We start from the raw sequence: 20,193 nt of genomic DNA on the forward strand, positions 1-20,193 counted from the left end.
AGCTAAATTACATAGAGCTTAAAGCTCAGATATACGAGAAGTCAAATCTATTACTTTGGTTTCTATAGATCTCCAGTAATCATACCAAAACGAGAAGGTAAATCTTTGCAGTATTTGTTATAGTTTTTCCATTGTTTCTTCTTGTTCTTTTATCAGGATCATGCAGTTGAATGGCAACAAATCTACTTTCTTTCAAAGTCAGAATGATTTAGCCTTTAGCCACACAAAAGCAAAATGAATTTTAGCAGATCAGTGAGGTCTATAGAGAGTTTTTCACAACTAAATACTTCTAAACATTCAAAGAATTAATACCTTTTTTTTTACAAATTCTCCTCGAAAAATACAAAAAGAAGATAAACTTCTCAATGCATTTATAAAGACAATGTCATCCTGATACCACAACCAAAGATGTCACAAGAAGACAACTAGCCAAAAATATTTTTTTTTTAAAATATGGCAACAACATATTAAACACAATGTTCGTAAACCCTAATCAGCAGCATATAAACCAAATTATATACTATGAGCAAGTGAGATTTATTCCTGGGATACAGTGTTGAATCAATAACCAGAAGTCAGTTAATTTAACATACTAATAAAATAAAAACAAAGTCATATGCTTATCTCTGTAGACCAAAAGAAGCCCCCAATATTCTGTCATTATAAAAATATTTGACACACTAGACAGAAAGGAATGTCTTCAGTCTACTAAGGGACATCTACAACAATCCCACAGCTAGCATTTTAGTTCATGATGAGAGAATGGATGCTTCCTCCTCAGACCAAGAACAAGTCTGAGAAGTCTGATCTTGCTAATTACAATCAACATTGTTCTGTTATAGTCAGGAGAAACAAGTAAGAATAAAATAAAGTCATCCAGATTAAAAAGCAACACATAAACTCTATTTAGTGGCAACATGATCTTGTATACAGAACGCTAAAGGAACACACTTAAACACTATTATAATGTGTAAATAAATTTGGCAAATGTTTAAGATACAGGGTCAATATACCAAGATCAAATGTGTTACTGTATACTTACAATCAAAAATGAAATCAAGAAAATTTCATCTATCAATACATTAAAATAATGAAATATTTTGGAAATATTTAACAAAAGACATGCAAAAACATACTCTAAACACTAAAAAATGTTTAAAGAAATTAAATAATATCTGAATAATTGTAAAAACAGTTTAGATTCTTTGGTTGGAAGACTTTACGTTGTTAAAATGGCAATACTCTCAAAAATTGACAGTCAGTTTTGTCCTCATTAAAATCCTAGATAACTTCTTTTTATAAGAATTGACAAGATGATTTTAAAATTGATATGGAATTGTGAGGGACCCAGAATAACCAAAACAGTTTTGCAAGAAGAACAAAATAGGACTCGAACTTCCTTAGTTCAGTTTACTATAAAGCAGAGGTAATCAAGTCAGCAGAATAGTGGTCTGAGAAGAGACGTACACATAAATGGAACAGAACTGAGATTCCAGAAATAAACCCACATATCTATGGTCTATCAATTTTGGATAAGGTACCAAGACCTTTCAATAGGTAAAGAAATATTTTGAGCAAATGTTGCTAAGAAAACTGTATAGCTACGGGCAAAAAAAATGAAGTTGAACCTTCAACTCAAATCATGTATAAAAATGTTACTGAAAATGAACCACACATATAAATATTACAGACAAGCATACAATGTTTACAAGAAAGCATGGCTGGGGGAAGTCTGCATCACTTTGAGCTTGGCAGATGAATCTTTTATATAACACCCAAATCAGGGGGAACAAAAAAATAGATGATTGTATTTAGTCTAAATTAAAATTTGTTGTGATTGAAATAATCCTATCAAGAAAATGAGTGAAAAAAAAGAATTCATACCCCCACTTGAATCAAATGGATGATATGTCAAGATCATTGTAATGTTTTGAGCAACTAATAAAAAAAAAAGAAAAAGAAAACGAGTGAAAAGACAACCCACAGAATGGGAGAAAATATTTGCAAAATATTTAAAAATTATATATCTGGTAAGACACATGTATCCAGAGTAGTTAAAGAATTCTTGTTATGGTGATAGTTGTACATATCTGTGAATATTCAGATAGCAATGGAATTGCACAATTTAAATAGGGTTACTGTATGATATGTTAATTATATCTCAATTACATTTTCAAAAGTGAAAAAAATAGTAATTTATATGGGAACTGGCTAATGAAATAATGTGGAGATTGATCAAACTAAAGAAAAACTGATAAAAAAATAAGAATTTTATTGAAGATAAAGGTAACAATGAGTCCCACTATTATATGTAATAAGGGATATGCCAGTCCTGCCTACTGTAGCCCCAGTTTGGAGAGGTATTGCTCTAGGGGGTTTCCCTTGGTTGTGTAAGGAACAGGAAAAGAATTGTTCTCTTTCTTGTCACTAAACCTTGTCCTAATCTATTCCTTTTCTTCACTCCTGTTCTTCAGATCAGTTTTTCACTATTACATTTAATAGTGGGACTCACTGTTACATTGTTTTTAAAGAAAAAGAATTTCTTAAGACTGTAACAATGAGCCCCATTATTATATATAATTATAAGGTACAATAAAATATGGGAACAAATCCAAAATAATTATTTCTTTGGGTAGCTTTAAATTATATTCCCCACACTTTTCAAATGTAGCTAACTTTCAAGATTTCATACCCAAATCAGTTTGGTTTTCATTGTGGTTCTCTTGCAATTCCTTATGAATTTTAAAACCATATTGCCAATTCCTGTAGAAATCTTTCCCTAACTATCGATTTAGTCTTGTTATGCCTCAATTTTATTTAAACTTAATATGAAGCAATAGTGTTGTGTACTATAAGTACATTGCAAAAAAAATTATAAAACTGCATATAATTTGAGTGTCTGAAGGTATGGGAATGTATAATTAAGGTGGTACATTAACATTATTGAAACATATGGTAATATAAAACCTATTATTACAATTATGACCCTCAAAACACAGGATTATTCTAATATATTGGAAAAAGTGGAAGACAAAATTGTACATATTTTATCCTTACTATATCAGGTGGGTAAAATATTTAATAAGTGTAATTGTTACCAATAGTTGTGTTAGTTCTGTATTTGAGGATGTAATAGAAGCTTTAGAGATATTATAAAGATAGTCTCCAAGACATTAAATATCATAGATTTTAAGCTAGGCATGGTGATAGCTTGGGAGGCTAACACAGGAGGACCTTAATTTCAAGGCCAGCCTCAGCAACTTAGTGAGGCCCTAAGCAACTTACTTAGACCCTATCTAAAAATAATAAAAAAAAAATTAATAAAAAGGGGTGGAATGATGCTCTATGGTTAAGCACTCCTGGGTTCAATCCTTGGTACAAAAAAGACATGAATTTTAAGACATATGATCAAATTAACAATAAATCTTAGAAAGAAGGGAATGAAAAAATGAAGCAAATTACAAGCTCAAAGTGATGCAGACTCCCCCCCCCCCATGCTTTCTTGCTAAATTCATGCAAATCAATTACAAAATTCTTTTTTATTTTTAACTTATAATTTCTAATCAAAAGATCAAAAACTGAATTTTCCTAAGTTAATTGGGTCAGCCTTTTTTTCCCCAAACTTTTTCATGAGGTTAGGTCAGACAGTTGTTATGAAAGGACATTTTTTATGTCCTTTCAAAATTCATAAGCTGAACCCTTAACCTTGAATATGTATGTATTTGAGATAGAGCTCTTGGTAGATAACTAAGGTTAAGTGAGTTTATAAGGATCTGGTCCTAACAATAGAACTTGTTGCCTTCTAGAACAAGGGATATAGATCCTTCCTCTTCTGTTAGAGTCTGTAAACAAGTCCGGATGGCGCCTGGCAAATGTTAGAGTCTGTAAATAAGTCGGGATGGCGCCTGGCATTTTGCAGAGGGAGTGGTTTGTGAAGTAAGGCCAGCGAGCCATTAAGTGTGGAGATTCCTTATTGGTTGACTGTTGTATCTAGTTTATGTTAATTAAGATAAGCTGTGTGGAATGTATAAGTACCACTCCTGTGCTACAATAAATGGCTCCCACTCCTGCTGTATCAATCTACACAAGTTGCTCGTCACCCCCCGGTTATTTTGCTGCAGCCAGACTTCACCACTCTTCCTCTGACTCTACCTTTCCTCTCTCCTACACCACCCCCTACTACTGAGTTAAGGCTATGTTTGAAGAGGTGTTGCAAAAGTAGCTATCTGTAAACCAGGAAAAGAGCCCTCACCAGAAATCAAATTGACTGGCTCCTTGATTTTGAACTTTGTAACCTCCAGAATTTGTGAGACATTTCTTTAAAGTCACTTGATCTGTTGTGTTTTTTAATGGTAGCCCAGGGCTAACATAATTTGTAATGAGAGTTGTTATTTTGCAGGGGAGAAGGGTCAAACTCTTCACTCAGCCTTAGGACCTTTTGACATCCTTGATGATCGTTCTTGTTAAATAGGCATAAAGATCACTCCTTGTTAGATATGAGGCAATGAATTTTATCAACTGCATAGTCACAGATCCATCCATCAATCCATCATGGGGTACCATATAGAACCACCCTCCTAAGCATATGTTGACAATCTAATCCTTAATGTATTCAGAGGGATGTGTGGGAGATGATTATCTTAGAGAGTGAATAAAATTAGTGCCCTTTTAAGAAGACACAACAGAAAGATGATCCCCCCTCTCAGCCTGTCTCGCTGTCATGTGAGGATACAACCCGCCATATGTGGACAAGGAAAGTAGCCCTCACCAAGAACTAAAACAGCTGGCACTGTTGGATTTCCTAACCTCCAGAACTGGAAGAAATACCTTTCTGTTTTTTGGGCCACTTTGGCTATGATATTTTTATTATTGCAACCAGAACTGATGAAGACATACATCAGTTGGACAATACATATAATAGAACTCTAACTACTCTACTGATTGAAATTTCTACCTTCTAGTATTTTTTCAGAGGAGATGTGAGTCTACATTTAAGTCAAGCACAAACATCACCTTGTTCTTTGATTTTTGTTTGCCCTATCTTTGATAAGCTCGAGTTCAGGACCCCCAAAAGGCCATCAGAGACCAACATCGAAGTAAGCAGCCAAGAGGCGTTTATTGCGAGCTAGCTCGGTCCTCCATGGACACAGCAACTGGTGACGCAGAGAGGCCCTGAGCCCAGGGTTTGCAGCAGTTTTATACACTCTTTGGGGAAGGGAGCGACTTCACATACATCATAGCATCTCTCAGCAAATCATCACACACCAAGGGAAAATCATAAAACAACTCTAAAACATGATTAGTACATTCACTGGTGGGAACAAGTTGGGTAAGGGAGATTGGTTAGTACAAGAGGGGGATTCATTTGAAATCATTGGTTTAACCTGTGAGGGGGGTACGTGCTGAACCACATGGTTTCCCAACATGTTATCAACCACCTTAAACTATTGGGGGCTCATCTGGCATCCTAGGTATTTTCCCTGTTTCATGCTGATTGTTGGCTGCTAGGGGGTTGCTTTGGGTCCTCACCTAGCCTGACTGAGTCAGGGACACCTGGCACCACAGATCTCTCTTGTTATTTGCAGACAAACAACTCAGCAGGGTGGGTATGTGCCTAGGAGTGCTCTGTGGGTTTTTTATAGGACAAGGGCCACACCCCCTTCCTTGGACAGGCTTTGCTCTGAGGTGGAGGCTGGTTTCTCAAAAATGGAGTCACATCAGTTTCTCAATTTTTATTGCCTTTTCTCTTCCTTTTTCCTTCAATTGAATAAATAAAATTAAATACACACACAAAAAAAACCATATTACATACCCACACATGCACACATATTCAACTTGTTGACTAAAATTCTGTGTTACTCGATGTACTAGTGATTGCACTAGGCATTTTTGACATGTCACATTTTATCTTCAGATAACATTTCATTAGGTCATTAGTAATGATAGTGAGACAGGGGATGAAAAGGACAATCAGTGTAAATAATAAATAATTGGGTCCTATAGGGGAGATGGGGACTGCTTAGAAAGGAATTCAAATGCTAATACCTCCAGAGCTGTCCCTCTTCTCCTCCACCTGTTGCTATGGTAACCTGCACCCAGGGACTTTCCTTCCTTGCAAGGGACTGTTAATGATTGTCACCTGGTCTGTTCCCTTTCTATCCTGTCCAGGATCACTCCACCTTTGTTTCCACTTTTGGGGTCACTTATCATGTAGGCAGGATGTAGGGAGGAGGGGTGCATGAGCACCAAGGAATTTTAAAATGTATGAGAACAGCAGGACAACCCCAGTTCTTTGGATACCAGCTCTGGATCCCCTTCTCTGTAGAGAATTCTGTCTCTGTTCTATCCTTAAAATAAAACTTGCTTTCTATGCTTGCCTCAGCATTTCTTGTGTGCTCAATATTCACATCCTGGGAATTGGAAGTTGGCCTTGTTTGATTCTCCTCATCACCAGTGGCATCAATAGGACCTGCTGTATTTGGATACTATTTCAGCATGACTCCAAAAATCTTTGTTTATTGGAAACTTGGTCTCCAGTGTGGGAATGTTGAGCAGGTTAGAACCTTTAAAATTGGGGGCTTAGTGGAAGTGAGGTGCTATTCTCTTTAGGGTCAATGTAGATCTTTGGAAAACCCAGTGAGTTCCTGTCAGAGTAGATTTTCATGAAAAGAGCTCTATCTCCACTCTCTCTGACTTCCTATCATGTCATGTGATGTGCTCTTATCATTGTGACTCCATCTGCCATAAGAGACCTTCACTAGAATGAGCACAAGCCAATGCTATACTTGCATGGCCTCAAAGCTCTCTTAAAAAAAATTCCCCAGCTTCAGGTATTTTGTTATAGAAATGAAAAAACGATTAATACAGGACTTATAAATTATAATTCCACTTCACTTTCTCTCGACATTTTCTACTTCAGGGCATACATTTTATTTATACAAATGTTATAAACCTAATAAGACATCAATATTGTTTTCTGTTTAAAGAGTCAACAGTACTTAAATCAAGCTTGAAACATGCAAAACTGCCCTCCTTTTCTAACTACATATTTCTCCTTTCTCAGGATCTTTATTCCTCCCTGTACCACAGCCCTTAATAATAAAGCTCTGCAATTATTCACTACAGATTATCTCAGGTTATTCTCAAAATATCTTTATTTTGCCTGCACTTTTTAAGTGTACTTTCATTGTCTATAGAATTCTAGGTTATAATTTTTTTAATTTTTTTTCCTTTTTTGGGTATTAGAGATTGAACTCAGGGATGCTTAACCACTGAGTGACAATCTCAGCCTGCTTTCTTTTTTTATTTTGAAACAGAATCTCACTAAGTTTCTTAGGATCTCTCTAAATTGCTGAGGCTGCCTTTGAACATGTAATCCTCCTGCCTCAGCCTCTGGAGTTGCTAGGATTCCAGGTGTGCACCACTGCAACTGCCATGATATTATTTTTAGGTCCTTCATCACTTTGATTTCTGTTTTATATTTTTTTCCTTTGATGGGAAGTCAGCTGTCATTCTTATCATTGCTTTTCTGATTGAAATGTGTCATTTTTCACTGATTTAAAATTTTCTCTTTCTCTTTAATTTCTGGAACGCTACAGATAATATGACTAGATTTCTTTATCTTTGTGTTTGTCCTGCACGATATTTGCCAAGGTTTTGCTTTATTTTTATTGATGCATTATAACTATACCTATGTGGGATTTATTAGCCCATATTTGTTAATGCAAGTTGCATCATTTATTTGATCGATCTCATTCTTCACGCCAAGGTTTTCGTTGCTGTTGTTGTTGTTTGGTTGGTTGGTTTTCCTGTACCGTGATATTTTTTCATCAGGTTTTAAAAACGTTAGCTGTTATCTTTTCAGGTATTTCTTTGGATCCATTTTCTCTTGGCTCTAATTTGGGAACCTTACTTTGACATTTTCCATACATTTTAACACTGTTCTAAAGATCTTGAAAGTGTTTTCTCTTTGTGTTTCAATCTGGCATTTTCTGTGAACCTGTCTTAAAGTTCAGAGCTCGCTATGGACAGACTTTAAGGTGGTTTCCATGAGTTCCTTCTCTTCGTGGAATTTCCACCTTCATGTAACCCTTTCTCTTGAGCCCTTGAGTGTGGTTGGAGCCTATGCCTTGCTTCTCTCCCCTGTGAATATGATACGTGAGTGTTGTCTCCATCATGCTTGAGTCCCTCTCTCTCTCCATTGATCTCCTTCTACCCCCTCTTTCATGTATTGCTGATTGTAGACTTTGAAGAAGAAATATGTCATGAACCCTACCCTTGTGAGGACATTAACTGTTCAAAACCAGAGGAATCTTGGAGGCAGATATTTTTCTTAGAGGAGCCAGTGAGAACAGCTGTGTGAGTCCCTAACCTGAAGAACCATCTAATCCACACTCCGATTCCTGCCTCAAGGAACACAGGGACTCATAAACACACCTTGTTTGAAGCAGCTGCACTGCTGACAAGTGTACAGAGCAGTAGAAAACTAATACCATGTCACCTTCCTCTATTTGACCTACATGGTGCTCAGTTCCTCAAATGAGTCCTTTTTTCCTGACATCTTCTGTTTTGCCTTTTAACTTTCTCCTGTTCTATTCCATCTGAATTTTTTTCCATCTGTTCCTGCGTGGGATCCACCATTTCCTGGATCTTTTAGTTTGTCTGGCTATTTACATGTCTACTTTTATCGTCTAGACTCACTTGACTTTGAATAGAGTTTCCCTGTTTTGTTATCTGATATGCATTTTTATTGCATGTAAGACAGTATGTATACAATAGAGACCAAAATATTTATAATTTAAATGCATTGAGGTGTAGGGTCTATCTTGGTCCCTTTTCCTTTGAGGTGACTATTGTGGAGACTGAGTCTAATCCGTGAAATGTGTGAGGAATTTGTGGTAGTTTTGGTTAGATTCAGTTCACTAGTGGCTAAAATATTCTGAAGACAAGCTCAGTGCATCTAATTCAACAGAGTATCTGATGGGTACTGGCAAGACTCTGGGTACCTCTATGTACTCTGCTTCACAGATATCCGTCTTCTGAGACCTACTTTGTAACCTAGAAGTCATCCTTTTGGAACACTACAGAGCGCTCTCTCTCTCTCTCTCTCTCTCTCTCTCTCTCTCTCTCTCTCTCTCCCTCTCTCTCTCTCTTTTTCAGGGGCAGGTACCAGGGATTAAACTCAGGGGCATTTGACCACTAAGCCACATCCCCAGCGTTCTTTTCTATTTTATTTAGAGCCAGGGTCTCACTGAGTTGCTTAGCATCTGGATTTTGCTGAGGCTGGCTTTGAACTCTCGATCCCCCTGCCTCAGCTTCCTGAGCGGCTGGGATTACAGGCCTGAGCCGCAGAGCCCAGCTCTTTGTTTCTTTATTCCCCATCATTAACTTTCACTTTCTACAAACTGCTGATGTCTTTCTGGTCTTTTGCTCAGACACTGAAGTTACCTGGTACTATTCTTGGCAAAGAATCCGTGCCCTTTTGAAGGACTAGGCATGTTCTACTACTAGCCCTAACATTCTGATGCCCGGTGCCTTCCCTCTTGATGAAGGATCTGGTGCCTCAGTTCTCTGCTTCTCTCTCCTCCATACTTTGTGTGGCACCTTGATAAAATTCAGTGAAGGAACAGGAGCGAGTCAGTGAGTGTTTTCATGCTTACCCCTCCTCTGAGGTTCCTAAGTGACCTTCAAAACTGTGACAAAACTGTGGCATTTTTCTTCCAACTGCTCTCCACAGCACTTCCCACCACCGTACTAGAATGAAAACACGAGTGACTCTCTACTTTCCTAGGAAGTTTTCACCATTTTATGCATAAACATTAACTTTTTGATTTTTCTATTGTGGTTTTGTATCAGGACCAAGTTGACACCATGATTAGGGTAGGAAAAAATGCACTTTTGACTTTTCTAAGTTTTTAATCGGAAGTATGGAGACAATGCAGGAATTAAAAACTCTGTGTGTCTGTTGCCAAAATTGTCTCTTTACGGTACCCTGAAATGCCCTCTACCTTTCCCAAACTCTTACTTACAAAAATCAAGCAAGAGTGAATGAACAGAGGTTACATTACCTGTAGTATTTGGAGATAGGGATGGAGGATAAAAAGAGAGATACACTGAATTTTCAAGGAAATGCCCTCAAGCCATTGAGATGCACAGTTGTAAATCCTGAGCAACATGCCCTTGGCCCATGCCCTTGTAAAATGAGGGGACACACAATCACAGGGAAAACTGGTGTGAAATTGTGCTTTTCCACCTTGGTTCCACCTCCAATTTGGCCCCCAATATAGTCCTTCTGTAAATATTCAATCCCCCACACAAGTCAGGGCTGTTACTACCCTCAATAGCCCTCATGCTATTCCTTTGTATTTAGAGGTTTATTCCTAAATAAACCTTTGCCTATGACTTGTTTGGATGCTCCTGCAGAATTTTTTTCTGTTACATATGCCAAGAACCCCACCTGAGTTGAATTCTCCTTCTCCTCTGGGAACTCCTTGGATCCTTCTCCAGAGTCATCTATCTGTTCATTGTGACACTTTGATACATTACTTAGCAATCTATTTTTTTTTATTGTACTAACTGAATACTATCTTAGGTGTTTTGGTGAGTAGCCTAGATTTCTTTGAAAATTATCTTTTAAGTATTGCTCATCAGCAAATAGAATTTCAGTATATAAAAAGAGAGACAGACAGGGGAAAAAAAGAAGAAAAAACAAGTTTGATATCATAATGCACCAAAGTCAAGAACACTGATACCATTTTAGGAACCAGCAACATTTAACGAGTGAAACAAACAGCAGGGTGTTAGATAAATGAAAGCTGATAAGAGTGAAAAAAGACTTGATCAAAGAATAAAATATAGGACCATGATCAAAGAAAATAACCTTGTAAAGAAAACAATACTTGATTTGCTACAGAGACACCAGAAGGTAAGGAATTTATTCAAAAAATTGAGTCACGTTGTAGAACCAGATCTATATTTTATGAATATGTATCTTCCAATAAATATTCTTTGTTATTTCACACAAATTGAAAATGGAGTGTCCAATAAATAACACTCTTTTCACTTCTTATGGAAAGAGATGCCCTTAAAGAAGGAAAAAGATAGTTGGCTTGTTTTTATTTACACTTATAAATAATATAGACAGAAGCTACATTTCAAGATAGAAGAAAATTCAAAGGAATCCTTATGATGTCGGCTTTATATAATTGCACTAAGTAGTCTTAATGATTTCAAAACTCTTAAATTACCCCCAAATTACCCAATTTGAGAAATGTACTGAAAATCGGTATTTCTCCTGAGAGGGTTTTAGAGATCTGGCTAATGGATCTTATTGAAAATGTCTGATTTATGTCGAGGCAATTTGGGGAGAGGGGCACTTTTAGAAATCATTATACATTTTTATTGGTGCCAAATTCTATACCCAGATTAACTTTGGTAACCTCTCTATTATTTCTATTCTATTGCTTCTAAAGTAATTTGTATAGATTTAGCATTGATACTGACTTTGGGGGAAACTAAAAAAAAAAAAACATTAGTATATGATGTCATTCAACTGTTCATTAAATAGCAAAATGGTGTATCCTGAAAAATGAGAAAGATGGTCAGACATCTTTCTTTATAAAATGTTGTTTGTGCATCCAGCTGATTCATAGTAGATGTTTGTACCTAATCTTAGTGCTTTCTCATTATACAAAACTAACAAAGTGCAAATGCAATTTAGAAATTAGTTTAACAGGATTAATTATGCAAGTTAGATTTTCTTGTTTGGGTTTCAGACTTTAATTCTGCATTGTCATAGCTCCTTACATATGGCATTTTATTTGTTTCAACCTGTACTGCTAGCACTGAATCCATACCCTGCATCTACCAGACACTCTGAAAATATTTTTGAAATAAATGCACAGAGTTTTTTTTTTTTTTGAATGGAAAATCATGTTTTTCACCAATGTATACATACAGCTGTGTGCTTTCTCTTTCCATGTATACACATATGTGGTGTATAGAGGGAATCATAGTTCACTCTGCAGAGATGTGATCCCAGAAATGCATTGTTAGGTAATTATGTCATTGTGTGGACACTGTAAAGTGTACTTATTCAAACCTAGATAGTGTAGACTACTACATACCTGGGCTATAAGGTATAACCTATTGCTTCCATACTACAAACCTGTACAGCATGCTACTCTACTGAATACTCGAGGCAACCAGTAAAGCGGTATTACTTGTGTATTTAAATATGGAAAAGTTGCTGCAAAAATATTATAAAAGATATAAAATTGTTATAACTCATTGCACAATATTAGGTAGCTGTGAATCATGAGGCCTTTAGGACATTTTCAGTTCCATTGGTATCTAGTAGAAACATAATCATATAAGTGGTCCTGGTTGATAAAAGCATCATTATGAAACCCATGGTTGTGTGCACTGTAAAATTAATATAAGATATGTAACTATATAGATATATAATAATTAATCATTAGTTTTATGATTAAAACACTATTCTTAAGTCTTTAATTTTATTAGTTCATTAACTTCAACCATATTCCCTTGCTTTGGTTTTATTTCTATATACTTCTCTCTCTCTCTCTCTCTCTCTCTCTCTCTCTCTCTCTCTCTCTTTAAGGTATCTGAGACAAAGGTGTTAAATAAATTGCCCAAAGTTGTACAGTTGCTAACAGGAATGATGAGATTCAGACAGATTATTTCATACAAATCTACTTCTCTAAACATTCCAACAAAATGAGATATTTATATTTAAAGACAATATTATTGTTATTTCTGAATTATTAAGTAATTGTCCTATTTATTTCATTTTATCACACAAATGCTACCATATTCACAAATAAGCATGAGATATATGCATAGCTAATAAAGACCTAGACTTTGTGGGAGTGCATAGGAACTTTCATAAGTGGATGTGGGCGTGTCTTGTTCTTCTTGCTCAGAAGCTATCAGGGGCTGACTCCGGGTTTAAGTGGGACTAGGGAAAGAAAGTAAGGAAAGATCATGGGAGAAAGAAGGAAGGACAGAGGAAGAGAGATAGTCTATGAAAAAGGGTGCATCTTTCCAAACTGAAGCCACTGATAGCCAGGAATTGTCATCCATAGCTCTTTACAATTGCATTATGTTAGAGATAATGGAATGCCAAAATCTATGCAGAGACATTCTTTGTTAAAGACAACATTTACAATCTGTTTATTCTTTTGCAATTGTCCCAATGATCTGCCCTGAAATAACTGATGTTGCATTCTTACTGTTATCATTTAAATAAGAGAATTGCGATAGTTAAATGGATGGAGACACCACATACCTCTGGGCTGGAGCCAGGACTTTCTACCTGGCCTTCTGCTTTCAAAATCAATAATCTTCACTGTGGTGTCTATTAAGCCTCACTTAAACCCATGACTTAATAATACATAATTAACTACTGGTTCTTAAATATCTAGCTTTTCACCAAACTTGGGTCTAATGTCTGAAAAACTTTTCAATAAAACTTGAAATCTCTAACCTTTTCTATACTCCCTGGACATATCTGAGTTTCATAAACCAATGTGGTTAATCTCTCTATGAAAATCCCTTATGATGTGTTGTCAGAATTTCTTCCCACTTATAGTATCAGTTCAAACAGCTTTTCAGAGATAACTGTAATTCTGAGAAAAGCTTAAGTCCTTTATGGCTAATCCTGCACGTGGTACCACCATTCAGTTTATTTTTAGCATCTTTCTGTTCAAGTGACTGTCTCACTCTGACATCTACAGTGACTTCCAGTTGCATCTGTCCTCCCAAAGGGACCCTGAGGGGAAATCAGGAATGAGTACAAGGCTTGAATGAGTTTTTTTTCAAAGTCTTCCTTCATATGAAGCTCCCACATTACATTTTTGGGGAACTCTTGACTTTAGTCTAGTGATAAGCATTGACATTTGGAGATAATAAAACCTCCGTGGTAAGTCATTTCTTATTTTTGGTAGAGCTGCACAATCTCAAATATTCATGCAGTAAATTGTTTTATGTGCAATTTCCATTTTCAGGGAAAGGTAGTTTGAACTGAAATTTAACATTTGCTGCATCAGCCACGCTGGTGTTGTGTATGCACGCAAGCATCGATTCAATTATACATTTTTATCATTTCATTCAGAAATCATAAATTTAACTCTTGTCATATATGAGATGTTGGATTCTAGGAATGTATGATGTGAAAAGTAGCCTCTAGTTTTCACCTTCCATGGTCTTAGAGAGGGAATTCTGTGAGCAAATATTGAAAGTGCCTTATTTTTCACAAAACCGCTTCTCTTCAATTTTTCAATTTTTAAAAATTTATTGCCTAATTTCTTGGGATTTTCCCACTTCCTTTTCACTGCAGAGTCTCAAATATTCTACAGTCTAATGAAATAAGAAAATGAAGGAAATAAAGAGAGAGGAGATGCTGCTCAACAATAGCACAGTTTTAAAACCTGTGGAGGGGGACCCAGTGGGAACTGAGTCCTATCTTCCACTTCCAGGCTGGGGTAGATACAGTAGAATGAAGGAGGGTGGAATTAGGCCACTGCTAGGGGATTGTCAGGGAAGGGTCCTTGTGTCACCTTTATAAGAAACTAGGTGTTTTCAGAATGTCAGTCTCAGATTATAATTTCTTTCCTTATGATGATGGGGTGTTTGGGGTTTCTTTGCCTGATGATGGAGTATTGTCTGGTGTTTAGGTCAGACTGTGACCTTGAGGGGACTCTGGTTCTAAGATGGAACATATATTTCCAAAATGGCATTGCCTGTGTCAAAGTTAAACCTAACTTATAAAGTATGTTCTCAAATGTTCATTAATTTCAGGTTTCATACCAGAAACCATGGTGGCATTATTTTGATCATTGTGATTGCAAATGTTATTATGTAATATTTCTTAACCAGTATTTTTGGTAACATTATTGTTAATTCTGCTATTGGGCTTTCTGGTTATTTTTCTCCTTTATTTTTTGGTTTTGAAGCTGCTGGCTTGATCAGATTTTAAAAAGACATATATAATTCATAATTAGTGAAAATTTTACTCTCTACTTCAAAATTTTCTGATTTTATTTAATATTACATCTAGAATGCAGTTCAATAACCAAGATGGTATATTCCATTTTCATCTTGTTTCTTAAGCTTAGTGCGATTGCTTCCAATCTAATATTTTACTATATTAAGAATGCTTATGTTTTCAGCATCTCTTTTTCTAACATCCGTTTTTTATTATGTTAAGGAAAGTTAATATTACTTGATTAATAGCTTCAGGTAGGTATGGATTTTGAATTTAAAAATATTCTCTGAGCGCCAAAAACAGAAAAGAAGCCTTTTTAACAAATGGTGCTAGGAAAACTGGTGATCTACATGAAGAAGAATGAGACTAGCCACTTATCTTTTACCCTCCACAAAAGTCACCTCAAAATGAATCAAAGACCTGCATTAGAAGAGAATCTCTGAAACTCCTAGAAGTAAGCATAGGGTCAGCACTCTAACATACAGGGACCAGGGAGGAAGGAGGGGAATTTCAAAGCGAAAGAGAGGACAGGTGAGGAAGTGCGAGAGAGTGATATTGGCCAAATTATAATTTTTTATATTGTGTGCCTGTACAAATATGTAGCAACAATACCATCATTCTGTCCAGTTTTATTTATTTATCTATTTAAGGTTTTTGGACACGGAGGATTGAACCCAGGGATATTCAACTACTGAGCCCCATCCCCAATTTTTAAAATTTATTTATTTATTTTGAGTCAGGATCTCACTAAGTTACTGAGTCTGCCTTGAATTTACAATCCTTCTGTCTTCAGCCTTCCAAATTGCTGGATTACAGGTGTCATCCACCATGTCTGGCTCATTATGTACAATTTTAATGCACAAATTAAAAAAAAAATATGGAAAATATCTGTATTTCTTCAAATGATTTATTATTATTGATTCATTCTTTGGAAGGATTATAATAATTAGTTTTCTAATGTTAAGTTACTCCTGAATGTATGTAGGTCAGGTAAAGGCTCAAACTGGGTAGTAAGGAAGGGTTTAACCACTAGACTATCCACTGTGGTCAGGACCAGGAAATAGACAAGAGGTCGCATTGTACCATGGACAGTAAAGTTTGTTATCCCATGGTGGAAGGGCAAGGGAAAAGGGAAGAAGATGGCAACCCAGAAGACTGCTTAATAAGCTGTGTGACCCCTATGAGAAAGATGCAGCCAACCTACAGTCACTTTGCAGGAAGGGAATCTGTGGAAGCAACTCCCACCCTCTGTTTCTCCCCATGTGACCTCAAGTCAGAGAGCAGGGAAGTCCATTGATTCTGTTTTTGAGGGTCTGACTTCCAGGGCTCATAGTGAGGTAGAGCAAGAATTAGAATGAGGAAACAAAAGACATATCTCCCTATTTCTAAACAGAGTTTTAGTAACCTGGTATACTCCAGGTCTTGCACTATGAATGATCATTTCAACATGTAAAAAGTATTCAAAACAATGGAATTGAAACTTCATTAAGAATCATAAATCTGGCTTGGTGTTGCAAGCTTGTAACCCAGTGGCTCAGGAGCCTGAAACAGGAGGATTGCAAGTTCAAGGCCAGCCTCAGCAACAGTGAGAAACTAAGCAACTCAGTGAGACCCTGTCTCTAAATAAAACACAAAATAGGGCTGAGATTGGGGCTCAAGGGTTGAGTGCCCCTGAGTTTAATCCCCAGTACCAAACAATAACAACAACAAAAGTTAGGGGGAGTAACTGAACTTAATAAAGGTATAAATGTGGCTTGAGCTTGGTGTGCAAGGGAAGACTGATTTAGGATGAGGATAGAGAAGAAATCGGTAGGCATTCAGAAGGCATCATTTAGATGTTAAGTTTATTTTAAGTACAGTGGCCATTACAGGGTTTTATGTAAAGAAGTGTTATAATGATATCATCTGAATAATTTATTCCTTAAAAAATTATAGATAAAATTCCTGTGTCAGATGATTTTTATAGGTACCATGTATGTAGGTAAGCAGAGAACTGAACCTAGGGCCTTATGCAGGCTAAGCACATTCTCTACCACCCAACTACTCCCCATCCTCTTTTCCCAGAGGATATGGTGAGTGTGTATGGTTAGAGGTTGGGGATAGTTTCCTAACTATGTTTTTGTTTTCTTATTTCAAGATATCATCTTTCTGGTTTTTAGTTTTCTAAATGAGGAATGAATATTATTTTTAAATACATATATTTTTAGTTGTAGGTGGACACCATACCTTTATTTTGTTTTTATGTGGTGCTGAGGATCGAACCAGTGCCTCACGCATCCCAGGCAAACACTCTACTACTGAGCCACAGCCACAGCCCCATGAGGAATGAATTTGAGATGCAATTTTTAACTCTGAACAAGAATATAGTGTGTTGATATAGTTTTGAAATGCCTTCTGTATTTGTATTTTGGCAACTTATTTTTGTATATTTATACTTATTTTCTTGACATATTTACTAGAAAATGTTCTACCTTATTGATGGTTAATTTCCTGAGGAGCAACAATGTTATTATATCCAATCCATGTGTTTATTTTCTACTGCTTTATGTTTGTAGTGGTAATAAGTCTTCACTTTCCTGTGCTTTGTTCCATTTATAAAAGGGTATTGCCTTTACTGTAATGAATAAATATCTAATTTATTTTTATTTTAGACTAGTAACCATATATTTTAAATATCCGAATTTGTTATGAGCACCTTATTGATAGGCATTTCCTATTTTTGGCATGCAGTTACAAAAAATTAACACTTGTTAGCCACATGGAATAGAAATTCTAGGTTTCTGTAGACCTATGAGATATGATGACAAGAGTAGATTTTTACTTTTTTAATGCTTTTATTCCTGTCTTTCACTTAAATATATTTAATTTAATGAAATATTTTTCCAATATAATTTCACATTTAAAAAATAATGATGTTTTTCTCTATGACTTCATATAAAATCACTTGGAATATATCTCAAAAATTTGCAAATCAGACTTTTGTGACGTTTAATATGAATATCTCCAGATTTAATTTAGGTTGCTTTTCATCCTGAATTGAATTGACTATTTTCAAAAACCAGTTGACTATATACATGTTGGTCTATTCTGGACTCTTTTTATATGCCTATTTTCACACTGATAATTCATTGTCTCATCTATTGTATTTTTATTCTAAGGCTTGGTACCAGGTAGTATAAGCTATCCAGATTGTGTTTTCTTTTCAAGAATGTATAAGCTATTTTTAATTCTTAAATATATTCACATATGTTGTAGAATAATTTCTTTAATTTCCACAAAACACAGGCTGGTATTTTGTCTGGAATTTTGAATCCACAGATGAATTGGTGAGGAATTATTACATTAAAAATACTAAAACTCTTGTCCATTAACATAGTATATGTCCCCATTTATTTAATGTTCTTCATTTTTCTGTTATATTTCATGTGTAGTTCTTGTTTTCCCTCATGGAAAAACCTTATACAACTCTGGTTAAACTCATTGATTAGTTTTTCAAATTTTAAGTTAATTTGTTGTTGACATCAGCCCAAATTATTATCACCAAAAAAAAAAAATGATGAGGCTTGTGGGTATGAGTACAGAGGTTATCATCTAATTATCTGTAAATACATCCAATTTTTTTTTTAATTCTACTAAGCAATTAAGTTGTCCAGTGAAATATAAACACCAGAACAACTTTTAATGGGATCCAGAGTGACCGATTGTTGAGAAATCAAGATTAGGTCCTTTCCTAATAGAGTCTTCTAGTTTTCTTTCCAAAGTGCCCTATGAGCCCCTTCAATTTGTGAATTCAGGTGCTTTTCTTCTTGTGCAATATTTTCTTTAAATTTTATTGCTGTTAGATTGTTTTGCTTTTCTTTTTCAGAGACAACGACGACACACATATTGAGCCTACATTTTATGTTGTCCATTCCCAATATATTCTCTGTGAACTTTTGTACTATTTTATTTCATTCATTTTTCTCTCATTTGCTGTTTTCAACCTTTCTTCCATTTTCCTGATTAAATTTTTATGAGTCTCTCCTTCGCATAATTTGGAAAGTACCAGTCACCCCATAATTTAGATTTTGCTGCTGGTTTAACTTTGTTTTCCTTCCATTGTGTCTGAGTTCCACCAATTCTTCATTTTGCTCTGCCTTTTAAAAATCCATTAATATTCCAAAACAGTTTCTTTTTTTAAATACATGTATTCTCAAATATTTGCTATTGTGGCAATTCTGTTTGGAGTGTTTACTTACAGCCATTTTTTTTTTTTGGCTTCAGAGGTATTTTTTTAATATATATATATTTTATTTTCTATTTCCTGGAGGAATTTTTCTCAGTTGGTCTGTTTGGATTTCTCTTTTCCTTTTTATGTTTAATTTTGACAATCTCTCTGTATGGACTTGTTAATCTCCCCCTTGTTCACATATTTGACATTTTGAGGTTTTTACCAAAATTCCTAGTTAAATATCACCCACTTCTGTCTGTGCTGCAAAGGCCAGATGCGGGAGTGGATTTGTTTTTTTCTGTTAGTAGAGGGTCGAGTGGTGGTTCCTCCAATTTTATGTCTTTGTTTTGCAGGAACTTAAATTTTCCTCTTTCTTTTTTACCAGTTAATTTCCAAAGGACACTGGTTCTTTCCATTTGAGTTATTTTATTCCTCAGAATTTTGTATATTTTATTCAAACCAATGTTGTTTTCATGAAATCTCATACTTAGGCCCACAATAAATAGGCCATCACAGAGACAGAAACTACCACCAGACAGACCCATGCACTGGAAATGGTATAAAACATTCAATGTTTCTTTCTAGTTACTTATCATTCATTACTGAGTATGCTTGGGGTAGAAATCCAGGTATCATCTCCCCTTTTTTCGCTGGTCATAAGGATCTCTTTCTTTTTATCTGATCCAATACCTCTACCTAAACTCGGAGGTATCAATTAAAATCTTTCTGCTTATTCCATTTTTGTCACCAAATATATTTCCTTTTATTATTTTCTCAGATGGGGTCAGAAGGAAATGGGAATAATATGATAAAAGAAATAATTTTTAAGTATTAATCTTCATTAAAATACCCATTCTGCAGAGATCCATATTCTCTAAATGTTCTTTGCAATTTACTAAATTACCTAAGCTTTTTCATATTATTTGTATATCTTAGAATTTTAAGAACCTATTTGATAATCTCAGTGGGGGGTTAA

This window comes from Urocitellus parryii, chromosome 15 (assembly GCF_045843805.1).
Source record: "Urocitellus parryii isolate mUroPar1 chromosome 15, mUroPar1.hap1, whole genome shotgun sequence".
NCBI lineage: Eukaryota > Metazoa > Chordata > Mammalia > Rodentia > Sciuridae > Urocitellus > Urocitellus parryii.